Below are 23674 nucleotides of genomic sequence, written 5' to 3' on the forward strand. Positions count from 1 at the left end.
TTGCTTCATTCCTGTCTCTTCCATCTCCATTAACTCCTACTGCCATGTCTAACGGTAGTGTAGCACACAAAGAGCATGTCAGACAAACTGAGCAAAGCACTGAGTTGACCACTCTGTAAAAATAGAGTATAACAGTCTGCCATCCATCCTTCAGTATGCTTATGATTTGGGAGGAATGACTACATTCTGCTGTCTGTATCCTGTTGCTGCTGCTGCTGCTGGGCAGGAAACAGAAATACATGCTCTAGTGGAAATCGGTGAAGCGCCTATCAAAGGAGCTCAGGGCTCCAGAATCCCTGCCAGGTCTAACTTTGATGGCTGCATCCTGAGCAGCTGGTAACAGAGGCTTGCTCGGAGCTCCAAAACCAAGAGAGACAGAGGCAGGAAGCAAGGTTTGTTCTGGTGGGCTAAATGGCTGCTTTGAGTGCAGTGTTGCTCCGGGTGATCCATGCTGACATGCTGGAGAATGGCAGAAGCTCCAGGTGGCCAGCAGTACCTGGCAGACTGTCACATTTCCAGGGAGAAGGGGACCCTGCCTTGTCCAAAATAAATGACGAATCTCAGGCATTTATGGTGGAAGAATGGAGTGAGCATTAGAGAGAGATTATTTCATGAACCAAGGACATTTATAGACCTTGGGCAGTGGAAGGGGTTTTGTGGGTGAATGTGTTTTGACTCTGTGGGGCTAGAAATGACAGGACACCCCATTGGCATGTTCTCGGGTGTTTGCTGAACAGGTTCTACCAAGAGAAAAAGAGTTGAATCTGTTTTTTTTTTTTCTCCTAAGATGTGGGCATTTGGCTCCCCAGCTCAGGAAAAGAGGGGGGACTGCGGACAAAGGGAATCCATAATTTTATACCTAGCACTGAGGCTATCTGGAAATGCCAAACTTAGACCTTAAAAAGTTTCCCAACAACATTCAATTGTCATTTGGGGTTCCCCAGAATGCATCTGCATTTTGGTTGGACAAGGGTGTAGTTATAGTAACCTTGGGTATAACTCTTTCCTGTTCTCACTGGAGAGGGGTGAAGTTACTATCTTCTGTTAATCCAACTTTGGAGATTTCAATACATTCAGGACATTGCGTGTGTGATTTTAAGATGCAATAAGGCTATGATTGTTGCTAACTATCCCATTATTCTTTAAAAGTGTTTAAACACCTTGTCATGGTATTATCATGAAAATAGTATGATATTCATAAAGATATAAATAACTTAAATGTTGCAAGAAAGAGATTATCTATGATTATTACAGTAACTATTTTAAGAGGAAAGACGAGAATAGTAAGTTGGACCCAATGCTCCCTTTCTCTGAGTATGCTGCACTTCGCAGTGCTAATAAAAGCTTAAAGATTTCAACTCCATGGGGAAAGCCTGTGTACAAAGGGTGAATTCTTAAAAAGATATATTATGCATGTGGGTCTGTGTACAGCTGTCTCCTGTGCAGGTGCCTGATGACACTAAGAGAAGGTGGTGCTTACCCTTAGCCTGGAGTTACAGATAGTTGTGAACAGTCTGGCATAGCTGCTGGAAATTGAACTCTGATCCCCTGTAATAATACCAAACACTCTCAACTGATGAGCCATTTCTCAGTCTCACAAAATGTGATCTTTTAAAACTTTTATTCATTCTTGAAGAATTTTATACTATTTATTTTCTGTCATATTCTTTTCTGTCCCCTACCTCTTTCCAGATTATTCTCTAACCACCCACATATTTGTTATTTCTCTCTCTTAAAAGAAAAAAAAAAAAGAAAACAAAAGATAAAAGCCACGGTAAAACATGTAATTTAATTTTTTTTTTTTTTTTTTTTTTTTTTTTTTTTTTTTTGGCCAACTACACCTGGTGTGAACCCATCCTAATGTGTGGTTGGTATCTATCATCGGTCTGTCGATCTATCTATCAATCAAGAAAGCTGATATTCCCTCTCCCAAAAGGTATCATTTGCAAGGACTTTCTTGGTAAGGTTAGGGTGAGACCTTGTGGCCACATCCTCTCCTTCTGTGCAGGAATTTTGTGCAGCTCGAGCTTCTGCAGGGGTTGGGTATGCTGTCTTTCTCTATGAGCTCATATGAGCATCTTCTCTGTTGTGTCTGGAAAACACTGTCTCCTTGAAGTCTTCCACCATCTCTGGCTCTTACTAGATTTACTTCCCCTCTTCTGTATAGATCCTTGAGCCTTAAGGGGAGGCATGTGTTAAAGACACAGCATTGGACTAAGCGCTATGAAGTCTCTCACTACTTACATGTTGTCTAGTTTTGCATCTCTGTTAAATATCATCTTCTTCAAGAATGTGCTTCTCTTGTGAAGGTCAAATGATTCACTGATTTATGATAAATTTGTCATGAGGGATCATTTGGTTGTTATGGTTATTTAGCATACTAATACTATAATACTAAGAAGAACACAAATATGACTACTAATACTAGTATTTATTCTCAATACTACTATTACTGATACTACTACTACTAATAATAATAATAATAACCACCACCACAATAATAATAGTTTTCTAACAGAGACCATGAACTATCTGGTTCTTGGACTAATTAACAGTATTAGGCATGGGTTTCCGTGGAGTATGCTTTAAATTCACATGCACAAAAATAAAATGGTTGATGGAATCTACAGTATTCATGGTACTATTGCATAACTGCACATTCCTTGTAGATGGGTTGTTGTAGCTTTCAGGGTTTGCAGCTGACTAAGAGTGATGATTGCATTTATTTTCTCATAATATCTATAGCACTTCTGAGTACTATGAATGTTAGCCAGTAGGATAAAGCATGTTGTTGATGAATACCTACTAGATATCTCTGTGTTCTACTCCATAGTACATGGTGTCTTCAGTCATAAGTTCTTACAACAAGTAGTGGAGGGTAACCAACAGCACAGATCCAATCTCTGTTTGCATATTAAGGAGAGTGTTCTATCAACTCATTTTTTTTCTTGTTAGCATATTTTTACTGCTCCTAACTTGCACTTTAGACTAAACATATTTGACATATAGACTTTTTGAGCTATCTTTCAACCACAGGACATTTAAAGATAAGTAATGACCTATCTCTAAAGAACAACATAAAGGTATAATATGCAATGAGAAAGAGTATAAAGATGTTACGATTTGAATCTGGAATTCTCTGCATAAAATACTAGTTTTAATCTTAGCCTTCAGCTTCTGGCTGTATTTTGCAAACCCTGCAGCATCTAGGAGGGAAGGCTTAGCTGTTGGTTAGTGGAGATATGTCCCTCATTCTAGCCCTGCATTCTATGCATTCTGTTTGGACACAGTGTGAAAGTGTAAGCTGTAACTTTGAAGATCTCTGGACACGGAGCCACTTAGCCATCTTGTTCTCACAACAGTTGAGTTGAAATATTTGAATCAAAAAACATTTTTTTTTTCTTTTCTGTTGGGTATGTTTTGCAGAGTAATGTAAAAAGTAATTAGTGGTGGCCATTTTTTTCACTTAATAAAATTTAATGGATATTGTTCTTTATCCCAGTTCTTCAACCTCCATAGCTCGTAAGTACACAAGGAAACCCTTCCTCTATCAGTGATTTCATGCCACTTTTAGCAATAGCATTCAGCTGTAACTCAGTCATCTTATATTGGAAAGTATTAAATAATTATATACTTTATGATGTCTACCATTTTTCACAGCTAAATTAATAAGAATCAGACACAGTAAAATACATTTCTTTTGGGATGTAATACTTAAAGATTTATCATGTGATATGTTTGGAAAAGTACAAGTGGTTTATCTCAGTTTGAAATTTTAGCATAGACTCCTATTCTAGACATATAAAATATGAAGTGAAATGTAAGTGAAAATGTAAGCTTAGTTTCTTTCAGGATCCATCTATCTATTATCTATATTTATTTTTTATTGAAAACATTTTTCAATGTATTCTTATCACAATTTTCCCTCACTCATCTTCTAGATCATCCCCACCTCACACCCATCTAAATCTTTGCCTTCTCTCTTTAGAAAAGAGACAGAAAAAAAATTAAAAAACAAACAAGAAAACCAAACAAGAATAAAACTAAACAAAGAAAATTCAAAGAAAACAAAAAGCAAAAGAAACACACACAAGTAGACACACACACACACATACACAAACCCACAATGTCACAAATTTATGGAAGCAAAAGAACAGTATGTTTTGCTAAAACAAAACAAAACAACAAAAAAAAAACACCCAGAGAAAACATTATGATACAAAAATAAAACTTCCAAAAGTAACACTGAATCATTTCTGTGTTGTCCATCCACTGCTGTTCATATAGCCTTCCCTTAAGTATAGTTTATAAACACCATGATACTACACTGGAAAAATTTTTTTTCCTTTGCAGGTAGATGTCAATTGGAGATAACGTCTGAGTTTATGGATGAAGGAACATGTCTGCTTCTCCTCTCAATGCTGGTATTCTATCTGGCTCAGTTCTGTACAGGCACTGTTCATGCTGGCACCCTTTCTTGGAGTTCTTATGTGCATCAGTCTTGTCTCTGGAAGACACTGTTTTATTGGTGTCCACCATGCCCACTGGCTCATACAATATTTTTGCCTCTTTTTCCCCATCGCTCCCTAAGCTATAAGAAGAGGAGTTTGTAGCATCTGTTTGTCTATTATTTTCATGTAACTTTTCATGTAACTCATGCATGATACGAAATATATGCATCAAAGTTATTTTCTATAATAAGTTTTAATATCCAATATCTAACCATGTAAACATCACAACTTATTATACCTATACATATATATATGTATATATATATACATATATATGTAAATATGTATGTCACACTTATGAATGAATTACTCTTGCTTTTGGAAATACCTGCTTTCAAGAGACATTTAATTGCAAAAACCTATTTAATTAAGACCCTTAGGAAATATATCTTTGATTTCTATTCCTGTCACAATGTTCCACTATCTCTACCCAGAATTCAAAAGCCTTGCTACATGAACTTTTATAAAAGTACATCATGGAAATATTTAAAGGTTATTTACAATGAAAATAAGACTTTATCCCATACTGGTTGAGTATGCTGATATATGATTGTTTTCCCTATATTAAGCCTGATTAAAACAAAACAATAAAATTAATTGTAACTAATTTTTGCTCTCTGTCTGTTTGTCCATTTATCCATCTACATACCATCTATTTGTCTGTCAGGCTTTCTATCAATCATCTATCTATTTATCTATCTATCTATCTATCCACCCATGAGATTCTGAAAGTGCTGGGTAGAACTGTATAGTCTTCTAACTTTGGTATTCATAATTACCTGAATTCAAGTAAAGCAGGAACTTGAGTTCTATGACCAGACCAAAATTTGTATAAAGTAAACCTACCTTTATTTCTACATTAATGTAGACTCTTTTTTTAATTTAATTTAATTTTATTAATTACACTTTATACACTTTGTATCCCCCCATAAGCCCCTCCCTCCCCCTCCCATTCCCACTCCCCCATCCCCTTCTTCAAGCATGCCCCTCTCCAAGTCCACTGATATGGGAGGTCTTCTTTTCTTTCCTTCTGATTTTAGTCTATCAGATCACATCAGGAGTGGCTGCATTTTCATCTTCTTTGGCCTGGTAAGGCTGCTCCCCCCTCAGAGGGAGGTGATCAAAGAGCAGGCCAATCAGATTATGTCAGAGGCAGTCCCTCTTCCCATTACTATCTAACCCACTTGGACACTGAACTGCCATGGGCTACATATGTGCAGGGGTTCTAGGTTATCTCCATGCCTGGTACTAGGTTGAAGTATGAGTCTCAGAAAGACCCCTGTGTTCAAATTTCTGGTTCTGTTGCTTTCCTTGTGGAGTTCCTGTCCTCTCCAGATCTTACTATTTCCCTCTGAAAGGCTCTGCCCTGCAGACTATCAAAACAGATGCTGAGACTTATGACCAACTGTTAGGCAGAGTGCATGGAATCTTATGTAAGAAGTGGGAAATAGCAAGAGCTGGAGAGGACAGGAACTCCACAAGGAGAGCAACAGAACAAGAAAATTTGAACACAGGGAACTTCCCAGAGACTCATATTCCAACCAAGGACTATTCATGGAGATAACCTAGAACCCTGACAATGCAGCCACTTCCAATGATAGACTAAGATCAGAAAGAAGGAAAGGAAGACCTCCCCTATCAGTGGACTTGGGGAGGGACATGCATGCAGAAAGGGAGGGGGAGGGTGGGACCAGGATGGGAGGAGGGAGGGGCTTATGGGGGGTTACATAATGAATAAAGTGTAATTAATAAAAGTTAAATAAAACTGTGGTACATCTATACAATGGAGTATTACTCAGCAATGGAAAATAAGGAAATCATGAAATTTGCAGGTAAATGGTGGGACCTGGAAAGGATCATCCTGAGTGAGTTGTCCCAGAAGCAAAAAGACATGCATGGTATATACTCACTCATATAAACATACAACATAGAATAAATCCACTAAAATCTGTACATCTAAACAAACTAAGCAAAAGAGAGGACCCTAACTAAAATGTTCAATCCCCATCCTGAAAGGCAAAGAGGATGGACATCAGAAGAAAAATAAAACAGGAAACAACCTCGGAACCTGCTACAGAGGGCCTCTGAAAGCCAGAAGACAACAGGAAACAACCTTGAAACCTGCCACAGAGGGCCTCTGAAAGCTTCTGCAGTATAGACTGTCAAAGCAGATGCTGAGCCTGAGGGCCAACTGATGGGCAGAGTGAATGGAATTTTATGTAAGAAGTGGGAAATAGTAAGAGTTGGAGGGGATGGGAACTCCACAAGCAGAGCAACAGAACAAGATAATTTGAACACAGGGAACTTCCCAGAAAATCATACTCCAACCAAGGACTATTCATGGAGATAACCTAGAACCCCTGCACAGATGTAGCCCATGGCAGTTCAGTGTCCAAGTGGGTTCCATAGTAATGGGAAGAGGGACTGCCTCTGACATAATCTGATTGGCCTGCTCTTTGATCACCTCCCCCTGAGGGGGGAGCAGCCTTACCAGGCCACAGTAGAGGACAATGCAGCCACTTTTGATGAGAACTGATAGACTAAGATCAGAAAGAAGAGGAGAACCTCCCCTATCAGTGGACTTGGGGAGTGGCATGCATGCAGAAAGGGGAGGGAGGGTGGGATCGGGAGGGGAGGAGGGAGGGGCTTATGGGAGGATACAAAATGAATAAAGTGAAATTAATAAAAATTTAAAAAAGTTAAATAAAAAATTAAAAAAGAAGTGGGAAATAGTAATGTAGACTCTTAACTTCAGAATTTATGTATTTTCTTTATTTCTTTGAAAACAGTGTTGTATTTTTATAAGTCATTCAACATCTCAAGCAAACACCTATTATTAAAGACTTGTAATATTTGCTATATAATTTTTCATTTGAATTACTTCAGACATGAATTTATTTCACATCATGCTTTTATTCTTTATATATCTATAGATTACAAATAACTCATGTCATCTCAAATTTTGAAGACCTCATCAGTATCTGTTTACAATTAATGATTTTCCAACTGTTGTACAATTGAATCATCATTAGGTTTTTTTTAATGTGATAGGAGTGATGAATGATTATTTAAGCATCACAAAGGATAATTTCAAAATCATAAATATCTGTGAGGGTGGTTACTTAGTAATGGCAAAAACCAATGTACTTGTACAGACACACACTGAGAGAAAGAGAGAGAGACAGAGTAAGCTCTTGATATTTTTAGGTTTAAAAACAAGTAAGAATAATTCTGAGAGGCTGGAAATGGACATATATCAGGCTATATTAATTCCTGCATTAAAAAGATAATTACTTTATACAGTATATATTAGTTAAATATTTAGGTGACAGAATATGTAATTAACTTCCTTGCTGTACTCCATAGAGCATGTTTGATGTTCTTTCTGGTGCTGCTTTCCTCTTTATAGATATTTCAAAATGCTAAGGATTAAGAAAGCAGAACTTCTCTTAATCATGTTTGTTTATTATAAACAGTTGGTCATTGAAAATGCCAGTGCCTTGGGAGATTCAAAGTTGCCTAGATTTTTCAGGTAATAAAACACAGATGAGAATTGATGACTGCTGGAGTTTTCAGAACCTTTCCTAATGCTCTTAGTAAGTAGTGATATATAGGTGTGAGAAAACATCATCCTTATAACCTATGTACACATGAGTAAAATGCCTTTTTTCCCAAACACTTCTGTAATTCAATTATCATACAGAAAATTTATGATGATGAGCTTTCTCCCACTCTGAGGATATATCAACTACTTAATAGCTGTTTTAGCTGAGATCAGTACTGTGATATGGTTACAAAGTTTTTGCTTCAGGTTTATCTTGATTTAATGTTCATTGAATAAGCATTATCACCTTAATTTTATTTCCTTGAGCCATTAACATAATGATGATTGAACTTTTCATGAAGTAATCTTAAAAGTCAAGAGAATATGGTAGCCCATGATCCCCATACCATCACCAGCTCAAGGGTAAGAGATGGAAAGAGTCAACTGTGAGTGCTATTTCTAAGAACCAAATTTCTAGAATTCTTATTCAAGGGCTGCTTAATTTGCATGGTTGAAACTCTAAAGTTAGAGTCCCCTAAGCTTTGTGTATAGCGTCTTTGTCCTGTGTTCAATGGCTTTAACTAAGTGGCAATGGCTTAAATTGAAATGCCATTTTACTGTTTTAAAAGCATTCCCCCTTTTCTGAGAATTCTGCAAGTATAATCCTTAGTGTATAGAACCTCTGATTTCCAGGTCCTTTGTTCTCTTCTTTCTGGTAGAGCCAGGTAGAGTCAATGATACATTGTCAATAGAATGCTGCATGGGTGGTAGAATAAAAGTCCTGGAGTAGAGTGTCCTCTGTTCTGAATGTTCAATCTCCTGCTTGCTATATTTGAGGAATCTAGCTCATGATATACTTTAGGGAGATGCCAATATTGTAAGAAGCTGAGAACACCAGTCTAACAATGTGGGATGAAGTGAATACTTGTAAACCAACACCAAACCATAAAAAAGACAAAATATGTGAACGTTATTGGTGAAAGAATTTTTCCCAGGTAAGACTATACTGGCTAACAACAACGCAACTTCACTGGAGCTTTGATATACTGATATTCAAGGAAAAAAAAAAATGTTTCAAGCCTCCTAAAGAGCACAGTTCAACCCTTAATGTTGTGTGATGATATTGTTGCTATTCCTTTGAACATCTATGTAAGTACAGTCCAATTTGTCACAACATCTCCACATAATAAACAAAATTATCACTTCATGGAACAAAGGCTTAAAGAAGCTAATTACTGTGATTGAGGCAATACTGCTAATAAGTAGAAAAGCCTTAATATTTACCCAACTTGGCCTAAATCCAAAATCTTTCTACAGTGAAATTAATGTTTGGCTTAAACACATAGTCACCCATACCTGGCAATCAATGGAGCAACATCACATGAAAAAATGTGTGAAGTACTACAAACTGGCATTTTATTTATGAGGTCAAATACACTTTAAATTCTGTCTTCAAAAACATATTTTCAGGTTTAATTAAGTACTAAATTGGTATCCAAACTAATAAGTAAGCATCTATTGAAATACACTTATGAATTAATTTATGGACAAGTCTGTATATGCCAAAAGCATTGAGTCTGATCAAGTAAGCTGGTTGGTTTGGTAACTCCTAGTACGTGTTCTATGATGCAAGAATATGCATTTTTATCTAGATCATTACCTAGATATTGATTTATAGTAGGTGTTTTCTTGTTTCACCCAAACAATTATTATGTGTTAAGAGGAAAATTCTAAATGTCACATCATTGAAAATAACAAATGTACCACTCTGGCATGAGAATGTTGCTAGTGAGTCATATGTGTGTATTCAGGAACAAAAGAATGTGAGAAATCAATGTCATATGGTCACCTTTATTGTGAACTAAAGGCTGCTCTGACACAAGCCTCAGATCTATGCAGAAATGCTTCGTGGAGCTGGAGAGCTGGTACAGTTGTTACTGACACTTGCTGTTGTTACAGATGATACAAGTTGAGTTCCCAGAAACTACATGGAAGCTCACTGTCATTTGTAACTTCAGTTCCTGGACATTTGGTACCCTCACCTGACCCCTCTGAGTACCAGGCATGCACATGGTCCACATACATATATTCAGGCAAAATATTCAAATACATGAAAAAAAAATAAATCTAAAGAAATTCAGATTACAATATTTTGTTAAATCAATAATTTATTAGAAAAATGGCTTATTTTAGAAAAATGCTGTATTAGTCTGGGTTCAGACACTGCTGGAAGCATTTTGGACGATAGTCTCCCAAAAGTAAAGATGTGTGCAAAAGGGAAAGAGGCAACACAGGGTAAGAGAGTAGGGCAGAAGGAACTAGATCATGGCACTTTTTCTTCTCCCAGCTAATCTCTGTTAGGTGGCTAGTGATAACCCTCAGCCAATCTCCATCAGAGAAAGTGGGGAGTAGAATTATGTTTGAGGAAGACAGAACAATAGGTCAGGCAAGGGGAAATTTTGCATCAGTTGCTTCTTTAGGCTCATGGCCTGCTTTACTAAAACAAACAAACAAAAATCTACTGGCTAAGAACTTAATTTCTAGAGTCACAGCTTATTATTAAACACATCTTAGTTCTGTATCCATCAGCTTTTTTTCTGTTGACATGGTTTCTTTACCTGTTTTTTTCCCGACTTCCTTGCCACATGTGTTTTTTCTTAGACTGGCCAGTCTATGGTTGTCTTCTAGTCTGACAGAGATTTTGTCTCTTACCTCACCTCAAGAACTTTTCATTGGTTTTCTCTCTTAAAGTGTCTACATTGCCTTTAGATCCTGCTACCAAATAACAAAATACAATTATGTTTATAACCTTTGTTGAAAGACATATTATATTAGTGTGTCTTGAAGTGCAGGGAAAACAAACATTCCTAGGATAGGTATTGTATTTTTTTTTTTCACTAATTGGGAATCAGCTCATTTAGAGAGATAATTGTCTTTCTGTTCTGGGACTCTATTTTAATGGATGGCTGCCTAAGTGCTAATATAGACCAAATAGACCTCAGGGGTGGGGTTTGAGAATGGATGTTAGCTGATCCTGAGTCAGCAGTCAAGCATTATTTTCCTGAAGTAGCATGGCTTTAAAAACACTAAAAGCTTTGTTACAATGTGAAATTATGAAGCAATCTTTCTATCAAATACTGAATGCTTATGCCCTTATCAGTGCTTGCATCTAGACTGCACTTCTGTACTAACGAAAAGTGGGAATACAAATGAGTAAATGGACTTTCAAAAAAATTAAAAATGGGTTCCAAAAAGGTAAATGAATTTTTCAGGATGAACAAATCAGTTCTTAAAATAAATCATTGATAAAAATCAATAGTCTTCTGTACATGTGCTGCACCTGTGGGTAGAACAGAAAATCAAATCAAGATTCATTCTCACCCTTATGAAAGTCATGGCTTTTGGAAAAGTTTCTTGAACCTGTGTCATAGTCAGTGTCTCATTGCTGGGACAAAAGAAATAGAAAAGAAAGAACGATTTGTTTTGTTTCTGGGTTTGAGTATAGTTGGTTGACCTCACAGCTTTTGTGCTATGGGGAGTTAGAACATCATGCTTGCTAACATGGAAGAGAGAAAAGCTTATCAACTTACGGTGTCTCAGAAATGAAGGTGGGCGAGTAGACATCTCAACATAAGGACATGTCCCCACTGTTTCTTCACTGTCTTCTACAGAGTCTCATCTCTAAAGTAGAATCAGCTCTTTAAAGGGATAGGAATAGGCAATCAAATATTTAAGACATAAGTCTGTGGTAGATATTTAAGAACCAAACCATAACAACTTAAAGTAGAGAAAGTAGCATTCTTAGAATGAGAATGTTGAAAATGTATTCATTTTCCTACTAAGACTGCAATAATTATGATGCAGAACCCCTCAGACACCTGAACAGGAAAGGAGAGAACTGGAGCTTTAGATATCAGATGGACCAAGCAGGAGGCAAGACCTTGTTTCCAAGAGATGAGAAATACATTATTTTTGTCCTCATGGGGTACCAACTGTGCTTTTTCCAAGCAATATGGGAAATGAGGTGTATTAGTATAATCCTGTTGCCTGTTGCTCTTGTTTATTTGGTGGAGAACTAAACACCATCAACTGTTCTGGTATATGACAACCAGGAAAGTTTCCTCTTAAAAACAAATTAGGTAGCCAGAGCCAATGAGCCATAATAATTGTTTGGAACTGAGATTCAGAAAGCACACAGGGCTTGGCATTAGACAGCAGAGCTTCTGTTTTGAAGAATGTGTGAACCCGAGTGTTACTTTTGGAATGACATTTAATCCCCTCTCCATTCCAGTTCTCCTGACTATGAAACCTAAGGAGTCCATGTTTGATCCTTGCCAACTCTGCCATTTGGAACTCCTCACTGCCTTCGTGATGGTGTCTGAAAAGATTATTTGTTATTGTCTTCATTTGTCTCCAGTATAAAATATAAGACTCAGAATAACTCAAAGTGTTACATTTTGTAATTAAAAATGATAAAGCAGACTAAGGTTTAGAGTCAATAACTGACTAACTAAATCATTTAAAATTGTAAACTTCTACCTCAATATCAAGCATTCCACCCCTAGATTCTCCTGATGTAAAGATTTTTAATGATAAGACAGCAGCTTTTATATGCTGCTAGTTTTTAGGCAAAAAATATTTTTTCAGAACACAAAAACAAAGATATTCTTTTTTATTAGAGAAATCCCTTGTATGTGTAGAATAGATTTTTATTGCTTCTTGACAAAAACAAAGGCTGAAATCCAGATAGATGACAATGATTTGTCAGCTTATATACTGCAGGAAGACGGTGTGTGATAAGTCATTCTCAGTTAATTGCTAATTTACCTCTACCTTATTTAGTAGTTTTGATTTTGATCCTACAACACCTAGAGGCAATGATCTGCACTAGAAACTAACAGCCCGTAAAAATTTGATTTTAATAAGCATCATTTGCTGTTGGAAGTTAAGTAATGAAATTGTTAGCAAAATACATATTAGGGAGGAGAAGATATAGTCAAGAAGTACTAAAACCTTCTGAGCATAGAATTTCTTGAAAGCAAATTGATTATAGATAAAATTTGTTGGAATGCTTTATTCCAAATTTAATTAATATTCAGACTTAATTAAACTTAACCAATTAATAAAAATTGTACTTTGAAGGAAGTAAAAAAAACATAGAAAAGTTATTACATAATTAGAAAATGCATACATGCAATTGAATATAAATGCTGTTAGCAGTTGTTGTATTTATTATACCACATCATGCATTAGCATCCTACACTCGAAAGATAATAGCAGTTTAATAAAGACTTGTGAGTGGTGTCAGATAAACTTTGGATGAATATACTTTTGAAACCAGAATTAAATATATTTCTTCCTAATAAATTTTGAATGATGTGTTATAAATTAAGTAGCACTTATCAAAAACATAAAAAAATAAAAAGAGAGACCTTGCTCTTGTTGTCAGTGAATTTCTTCAGGGAGAACTTTCCACTCTCATATGGAGAATGAGCCACTTGGAGGCAATGGAGTCAGGAATAGACAGACATCAGTCAGGAGGCTGCTAAGCATGGCACAGTTGGGATGAGTGTGGTAGCAGAGGGCATGTAGGGCTTTTCTAGGCATTTAAGAGGTCACACTGATAGGATTTCTAGAGTAATCAGATGCAGTGTGAGAGATAATATTTTTCAGTTTTATAAGGCTGAGCAAATGTATGAGTAAGAGAGAAGCAAGAATTAAAAAAAAACTGTCTATGTCAATTTTAAACTTACATTTCAAACTCCAGTTTCTGTGATTTTGTGAAAATATTTAAGCACCATATTGCTTCTATTTTAGAGTTTCTTTAGCTGTGAAGAAACAACATGCCACAGAAACTCTTATAAAAAATGACATTTAATTGGAATTTAGTCCATTTATCACGGTAGGGAGGGTGGTGGCATACAGGCAGATATGGTGCTGGAGAGGTAGCTCAGAGTTCTTGTACATCAGGATCCTCAGGCAGCAGAAAGAGAGTAATGCCGTGCCTGTATTGGGTGTATGGAACATCAAAGCCCATCTCCAGAGATACACTTCTAGCCACGCCGCATCTACTCCAAGAAGGTGTCATTCCCAAAAGTGTCAGTCCCTATTAAGTGTATGGGGGCTGTTTTCATTCAAACCACCACACTTGCCTTTCTGCTTATTGACTTTAAATGTATTTTGGGAGTTGATGTAGAGAATTATTGGGATGGATTATACAAGATGGAGTTGAGATGAAACTGATTTAAAAAAATTATTTCTCAAAAAGAAGAGGTAGCGTATCTTTATCAGAGAAAAAAGATTCGTGTATTGAAAACAATATTAAACATTTATATTACATGACTGTAAACACAAATAATCCTATAAAATACTTAACCAAAGAGGCAATTATAAAAAGGCTTTCTGGAATAAAAATGTAATGTCCTATAAGAGCATACCTTTCCCCTACTCTATAGTATCAATGCAAGGGTTCTAACAATCAGCCAAAGAAATTTCCTGTTTTATTTTTGATAATGCTTTATATTTCTCAACAGTACCCTCAGTAAAGCACCATTATTACTTTATTAAATACTATTTTTGCCTACTTGAGCTTAGCAAACAAATCTAATGGTATGAAAGAATTTAATTTCAGAGCTGAATGATAATTTGTTAGGCACTGTTAATTCACATAATTCAAAGTTAATTGTGTTTGCAATATTAGGAGTGTGGCAATTTTGTTCTGTTGAGCTATAGCTTTTATGAAATCTCATATTCTGATTAAGCAAACCAGACTGAGAACAATATATCAGAGATTATGGTATTTACAGGAAGATGCTTTGTGTGTGAATGTGTATGTTTAATCAGATCATGGTTTAGAGTCTAATTTAAGTCTCACTCAAAGACCTTATACTTCCTTCATGAGGAACTGATTCATCATGCAAGACACACTCTTTTTTGAATTTGGGTGAGTGGGAGGTGGAGAATATCTGGGAGAAGATGGCAGAGGAGGAACCATAATCAGATTGTATGAAAAATATATAAAATAAAAAGAAATGGCTGACAGTGAGATTCCCAATAATTTCCTATTTCTCTGTCTCTGACTGTGTGTGTGTCTGTGTGCGTGTGATTTTTTTCATTGTGAAAAATTTGGTAATTTATTGGATGTAGGCATTAGGAGTTGGCTGAGATGCCATAAATTATAAATTTTGTAATATATACATGTATAACATATATATGATATGTACATATGTCTTCTAAATACATTAATATTAACTATGTATGATTTTGTGCTTCATTTTTCTATAGTGTTGGCCCTTCTCTCAAGTTTTAAGTTACAATGAAAACTACAATTTTTTTGTGCTATAAACAGAAGTAAGGAAAGTACTCAGCTTTTAGAAATATGGAGGTGGTCTAATTTGCACATTACCTTTTCAAAGAGAACCTCAAGACAAGAGTTTGGAAATTTGTTTATATAATTCATCACGTACAGCCAAATCCAGGTTGGAATGTGCTACGCAGGAGAAGAACATGGAAATAAAAGTTCTTTCAATACACTAGGTTTATTTTGCTTCAAGTTTTGATTGTCACTATCTTGAGCATTTAATGAGATGCAGTGAACTTCTCAAAATATTATTTTAATTCCTGAAAAATACTCTTTTTTCTCTGGGATCCCCAGGGACAGAACTGCCAATTTTTCTGAGAAGTTGGTTACCTTTATTAATTTACTTCTGACTTTTCAGTTTCCTCCAGATGCTTTTTGTATTATTCCAGAGCTGTCACAATTAGTAAGCTTTTTTGTTTTAGTTGAATAATCAAAACTTTTGTTTTTATTTTTTTTCACAGAGTACAATACACAGTGAAATACACTTCTTTTATAAACTGTGAACTGAGTGTTGTTTATGAATGTGATGTAGTTACTAAAATTTGCTTAATTTTGGCTTTAAAGTACACGTTTTAAATTTTTTTTCTGTCCTTTTAAGAAATAATGATAAATAGCTTTTATGATGAGATTCATTGTTATTCATTTTGCCTCATTATCTATAATATTTTGATTGTTTTCTAATAAATATGATTAACTAGGTTTTAGGTTTTAACCTGGATGGTCTTCATATTCATTAAATATGAAGGAGAGGACAGGAGCTCCCAAAGGAGAGCAACAGAACCAAAATATCTGGTACCAGGAGTTTTTTTGTGAGAATGATACTTCAAACAAGAACCATGAATGGAGATAACCTAGAACCCCTGCATAGAGGTAGCCCATGGCAGCTCAGTCTCTAAGTGGGTTCCCTAGTAATGGGAACAGAGACTGTCTCTGACATGAACTCAGTTGCTGGCTCTTTGACCACCCCCCAAGGGAGGAGCAGCCTTACCTGGCCACAGAGAAGAACATTACAGACAGTCCTGATGAGACTGGATAAACTAGGCTCAGATGGAAGTGGAGGAGGACCTCCCCTATCAATGAGCTTAGAGAGGGGCATGGGAGGAGATGAGGGATGGAGGGATGGATGGTGGGATTGGAGGAGATTAGGGAAGGAGGGTAAGATTTATAAATATGAAGGTTAGAGGAAATGGCTAAGTAACTTTGGTGAAAAGAAACTCAACACAAGAAAAAATTCACTTGCAGTTTCTAAGGTCCATACAGCCTCTGACTGCAGACCTGGGCCAGTCAATATTCCCTCTCCCAACTTAATGTGAAACCTTCTCCTTTGCCTGTCCTAGTCATAAGCCATTGTGCTTTAGGGCCACAAAGATCACCCAGCAGACACAAGTGTTTAGAAAGCAAGGCTGAGTTCTTGAACCTGCTGTCATTAAGAAGCCTCATTCTGATGGATTGTAAACATGATAAAACAATGAAAATACTGAAAGCATCTACTTTTCTAGTGTAAAGGATAAATTTCTCTAGTTCAAGATCAAATATTGCTGTACATGACAGACAAAAGATGTCCTTTGGAGTAGAAGAAGAGGTTCATTTCAGCATCTAAAAGATACCTGAGAATTGTCTGCTGCTGATGACAAAGTATATCAAAGCAATAGGAACAATGAAAATTCAAATGTAAATAAGTAGAATAAAATAATTTCAGATAATAAGGCATGCTGTCTGAAAAGAATATACACCAGACTAATCCAGAAAATATTCTTCGTTGATAGAGTTAAAAAAATTACTAGCAATCTAGAGTGATGCTGGTTTCTGTGTCTATTGCTTTGTTTTCAAGTCCTGGATTAACTGGTCTATTTCTCTATTACTGTTTTTCTTCATGAAACTGTGCTTCCTAGTGCCACTCTGCTCCCTGTACCGTGGTGTCAACTCCAGATCTCCAAGGCTGACACACTGTAAACCAGACATAATAAAGACAGACTGAGGGCAGTTTCCCATGGACTGATCCATCACCTCTCATCAATCTAATCACATATTAGATTGGTATGCTCTTCCAGTATCATAGCTTGATCAAGTTCTTTTTATTCCTTGTTGTAGTTTCCAGTGCGTTGTCACCTTCTCCCCAAACCTTTGCCTGCGTCAGAGTACAGAAATTTTCTTCTTTGCTCTGCTCTAGTCTTACATTTCAAGAGTTTCAAACCAATGAGCCAGAATGTGCTTTTTTCATGGGCCTCATGTGTAAAATAAGCCACTCTCCCTCTACTCTCTGTCATCTCAACATCTGCAGACTTAGCTCCATTCCCGAGACAGACAAATAGCTATCATTTTGATGAAATATGTTTTTTTATATTTTGCATTTATTTTTTATCATGAAACAATTATCTGAGATGAGTGCATGGTTTCATTGTTTCCTTCTACTCTCATACCTCTGGGTTTATATATCTTAAACCAACCTTGGGGTCCCGTGATGAGTTCTAGTTTTTCATGATGTGCACTGTTTTCAATGTGCTACTGAATTTGTTCTAATAGTACTTTATTAGAGAGTTTTAAATCTGTACTCATCAGGAACAATGTTCTAGCTTCCTGTTTCTTGTCTTTCATTTCATCTTTCTTTGATTTCAACTTACAATAGTTCTTGTTTCATGAAATGTGCTCACAAGATTGCAGTCTTCTGGTTTGCACAATAAGACAAAACTATCATTTTTTCCTTTTAATATTTGGTATAATTTAAAAATGAAATCATCTCTTTCTTGGTATTTCTGTGAAAAGAGAACTTACCACGGATGCAACTTCATTATTTTTAATTCATGTCTTCAAGTTTTTTATTTATTTATGACTTAATTATGATAAAGTGTGCATGTGTAAAGATTTGTCCAGTTCTTCTAGATTACCAAATTCCTATTAATTCTTTACTTGAAAATAGATTATTTTCATACAGTATATTCTGAATTTCATTTTTCCTTCCCCAACTCCTTTAACATCTACTCTACCACCCATTCTATCCAAATTCACACCCTTTCTCTGTCATCGAAAATTAAATATGAATCTAATATAATAATATTAAAGTAAAATAAAATAAGCTATCAGGTAAAAACAACTAATCCCTATTAGGACAAACACAAAAAAGAACACAGAAGAAATGGAGCCAAAGATAAAGGACAAGGAACACATATGGACATAGAGACACATGTGTTTGCACATACAAAATCTTTTTTTAAATAATTTTATTTTTTTCTTATCAGTTACATTTTATTAACTCTGTATCCCAGCTGTATCCCGCTCCTTCATTCCCTCCCATTCCCACCCTCCCTCCCTTATCTCCACTCTGCCCCTTTCCAAGTCCACTGATAGGGGGGACCTCCTCCCCATTCATCTGATCCTATTTTATCAGGAAACCACAGCCTTCATTTTCATTGAATTCTAGGAAGTCTTTAATTTCTTTCTTTATCTCTTCCTTAACCTAGCTGTCATTGAGTATCAAGCTGTTCAGTTTCCATGGGTGTGTAGGCTTTTTGCTATTTCCATTGATGCTGAGATCCAGCTTTAGTCCATGGTAGTCAGATAGAATACAGGGGATTATTTCAACTTCTTGTATCTGTTGAAGCTTGCTTTGGATTCAAGTGGGTTCCCTAATAAGGGGAACAAGGACTATTTTTGACATGAACTCAATGGCTGGCTCTTTGACCTTCCACTCCCTCCTCACTCCCCAAGGGAGGAGTAACCTTGCTAGGCCACAGAGGAGGGCAATGCAGCCAGTCAAAAAGATACCTAATAAACTAGTGTCAGATGGAAGGGGAGGAGGACCTCCTCTATCAGTGGACTTGGAAAGGGGCAGGGAGGAAATGAGGGAGGGAGGGTGAGGTTGGGAGGGAAGGAGGGAGCCAGCTACAGTTGGGATACAAAGTAAATAACCTGTGATTTCAGAGGCCCTCTCTGGCAGGATCCAAACTTGTTCCCTGTTTTCTCCTTCTTCTCATGTCCATCCTCTTTGCTACAGAGGACCTCTGAAAAGCTCTGCCCTGCAGACTATCAAAGCAGATGCTGAGACTTATGGCCAACCTTTGGGCAGAGTACATGGAATCTTATGAAAGAACTAGGAAATAGTAAGATCTGGAGAGGACAGGAGCTCCACAGGAGAGCAACAGAAAAAAAAAATCTGAGCACAGGGGTCTTTCCTGACTGATACTACAACCAAGTACCATGCATGGAAACAACCTAGAACCCCTGCACAGATGTAGCCCATGGCAGCTCAGTATCCAATTGGGTTCCATAGCAATGGGATCAGGGGACTGCCTCTGACATGAACTGATTGGCCTGCTCTTTGATCGCCTCCCCCTGAGGGGGGAGCAGCCTTACCAGGACACAGAGGAAGACAATGCAGCCACGCCTGATGAGACCTAATAGACTAGGATCAGAAGGAAAAGAGGACCTCCCCTATCAGTGGACTTGGGGAGGAGCATGCATGGAGAAGGGGGAGGACAGGAGGGGTTGGGAGGGGAGGGAGGAATTAGCTACAGGGGGGATAAAAAGTGAATAAAGTGTAATTAATGAAAATAACTAAATAAACAATCCTACTGGAAAAAATAACCTGTGATTAATTTAAAAACCCACAAAACTGGAAACCATGTGGCCTGTTAGATTAATAATTATGATCTGATGAAGAATTTTGAGACTAAGAACCTTCAATTGCTGTAATAGGGATCTAATAAGACCATTTTATGAAGACGCAATTTAACTCTTTTTCTTTCTTTTTTGAATTTCTATGTAGATGATCAGTTCTTTACTGACAGCATGGGGCATAGTCCTCAGTAATTATTATAGTAGATCCATTTATCTCCCTTTAGATATATTACATTTTCTTGATATGTTTGCGCTCTTATGAGCTCTTATGTTGCATGTATACACATTTAGAACTGTTATTTTGAGTCTTCTCTGGTGGAGCATACCTTTAATCCCAGCATCCACGAAGTAAAAAGTGGAGAATCTCTTTTTGCTCCAGGCCAGCATGTTCTACATAGTGAGTTCCAGGCCAGCCAATGCTACAATGAAAGCCTGTCTCAAAAATAAAACAATAAGCCAAACAGAACAAATAGGAGTCTTATTTACTTAATTAATCTTTATTATAATATAATATTCTTTTTTAACCTTTTAACTATCTTCGTTTATATTAATGACATAAGTATGGCTATTCCACATCAGTAAATGTTGTTATAATATTTTATGTTTTATGCATGACATAGAATTCATATATAAAAGTAATTTTTTTAGTTTAAATAAATTGTGATATAACCATAAAAGTAAGATTTAAGTTTTACTAAAATTACCATATCTCTTGAAAAATGGCAACTGGAAGACAAACAGTTAGATATTATCTACTTGGTGTATTTGTTTGTTTAAATATTTTATCAGTCTTCATCAAGCTGGTTAAACCTTATCCTCTGGCTGATGATGATTAAATCCTACTTTACCATGGCCATTGCAGGTGTCAGGTGTACCCTCTTTATATGTAATGAAAACAGTTTAATTTCCCTTCTTTTACTTCATAAGTAATAAAGTCCATCGCAAAGATCAACAAATTTTATTTATAGAATTAAACTTTGGGAACATGATTACATCACAAATAAAGATTCGTGCACGTTCCTAAATTCAGACACAATAGTGTAAACAAGGAAACAAACAAAAACCTTATGTTTGTAATATGTTTATAATATTCATCTTTTGATAAAAACGATTCTAAGTTTAGGAATATCCATGACAATTACAGGTAGAGCTATCTCTCCGCAACTTATATTTGTTCTAAATTTAAAGTTTTTGAGCACTGTGTAACAGATTTTCTTCAAGTGGCTGTTGCTAGCAGTGGGGCTACTATTATTGTTGTTATTGAAATAACACCAGAGAGCCAGGTGTGGTGATGCATGCCTGTATTCCCAGCACTCAGGGAGGTACAGGCATGCAGATCTTTATGGGTTCAATGTCAGCCTGGTCTACAAAGTGATTCCAGGATAGCCAAAGACTACAGAGAAACCTTATATTGAAGAACCCAAAACCAAACCAAACCAAACCAAAACAAAACAAAACAAGAAAAACAACCAACCAAACAAAAAATATAACCCTATCAAACAATAACCCCTCCACAATCCTATTCACATCTTTTCAGTAACTTCAATAAGAGATTCTAAAATGACCACAGGCATCTAGCCATTTCAGAACAAAGAAAGGCATTTTTCTCTGAGGCAGCAACAATTGGCACTGGTATTATGTTGGGTGATATTTCTTGTTTACATTGATGATACAAATGCGGCTCATTCAGGAGTGTTTTTACATTCACAGAGCAATTAGAAAGCAGCTGGGATCAATGCAGGATGTTGAGGGGAAGATTCATGGATCTCCTAATGCCATATGACTCTATGAACAGGACATCTACCTCAGAGAATCTCTGTCTTCCAAATCTTCCCTATTCTTAGAAACAATGTTAGGGTTTCTGTCCAGTTTCCTCTTCAGTACAATTATGGAATCCCACACTGAAAGCATTCAACATTGTAATGACAACAACAAGACCCTCAGCCATTAGATAATGGCTTGAAATGCAAGATCTGGAATTGCTTTTCTAGCAATGGTTAATAATGGACGATAAGGAGTGAGTTTAGATTATATGAAACAGTGAGGAATCAATATTCTAAAATGCTTCTGAGCATTGATGCCACTGTATTGACTGAATGCACGACACTGTTTGTGTCAGTAGCATCAGGAACACCAGACTGAGGATATGAAAAACTGACTAAGAAAATTAGAATTTCTTTTATCACCCCAAATTCTTCAATACGCATTAGAAACATGTAACAAAACAGAAGTGTAAATTTTATCAAAGGTGTTTACATGGCTAATTCTATAGTCAATGATGAATTAGAAACAGGAAATAAACTTATCTTAGACTTCAGAGACTATCTGGCAGATATTCCACAATTGATCCTTTTGTTTTCTCTCAATATTTATGGAATTATATAGAGCTTTAATAAAATTGATGAAAGACACATTCTGTAATTGTGAAAAAGTTTATGGATTCTTAACAACTTTGCATGGATATTTTAATATCTTACACAATATAATATGACACATTAAAATTCCTGATCCAATTTAAGTATATCTATAATGAATTGATTTAATTTTAGTAAATGATACACTGTGCTCCCTGTATTATATCTATAGTCTATTCCATGGCTCCTTATTTTGTAAAGGTTTTTATTTGGTTTTCAATGAGGGAAGGATTGTGTACTGTCTTAAGTAAAATTATTCATCTTTGTCAGGAGAAAAACCTATAGTACTATTGCCTAATATTGGAAGATAATCCTTAAATTAATCAACACCTATAATTCCTGTCTACTTTCTTAAAAGTTATGCCTTTGTTCTTGGAATAGATGGTGTTAACTGTCAACTTGACCTTATCTAGGATCACTTGGGAGATGGGCTTCTGGACATTCAGTGGTGGAATCATCTTGACTGTGTTAATTGAGGTGAGAAGACCCACACATATGGGTGGCACCATTCCCTACACGGATTTCTGAACTGCATAAATGAAGACAGGGAATGAATCTGCATCCCTTCCTCTTTGCTCTTTGACTCTGAGTTGAGTGATATAAGCCGTTCCCTTCCAGCTACTATGACTTCCTTGCATGATAGACCATGACTTGGGTTGTGAGCAGAATAAACCCTTTGTTCCTTAAGGTGTTATTGTGAGAGTCTTATCATAACAAGAGAAAAAGAAACTCAGGTAGTTGCACTTTATCTTTTATTATTTAATTCACCCCACTCTCACTGATAATCATGTTTTAATTTATTTAGTTGTGTGTAGTTAAGATGACTTGAAAGGTCTGAATTGGCCTCAAAAAACTAACTCTGTGACTTTTAAAAAGGCTCCATTTGAACAAAGCTTGAAATACATGAGCCAATCATCTTTACTCGGCTTTAAAAATAGGCATGACATTTTGAGGAAAAATATCTCACATTTTGAAGAAACCAGAGAAAGCTGCCACAAAATTCAGCCTATTTAATATGTGTGTTCTCTATTGAGAAATGATAGAGACAATAAACAACACACTGCAGTGCAGACAGCTCCAGAGGCTGGATGAAACAGTGTTGATACCTTATGAGGTGTAGATAGCCTGTGATCTTGTGTTCTACAGAAGCAACAGTACGGGGATAGCCTGGGACATCTTGGCATTCTTGTTAAAGGTAAAACACTGTTTATAAAAGAAAGACTAGATCATT

The sequence above is a fragment of the Psammomys obesus genome, unplaced genomic scaffold, assembly GCF_907164565.1.
Source record: "Psammomys obesus unplaced genomic scaffold, mPsaObe1.curated_primary_1811, whole genome shotgun sequence".
NCBI classification, from domain to species: domain Eukaryota; kingdom Metazoa; phylum Chordata; class Mammalia; order Rodentia; family Muridae; genus Psammomys; species Psammomys obesus.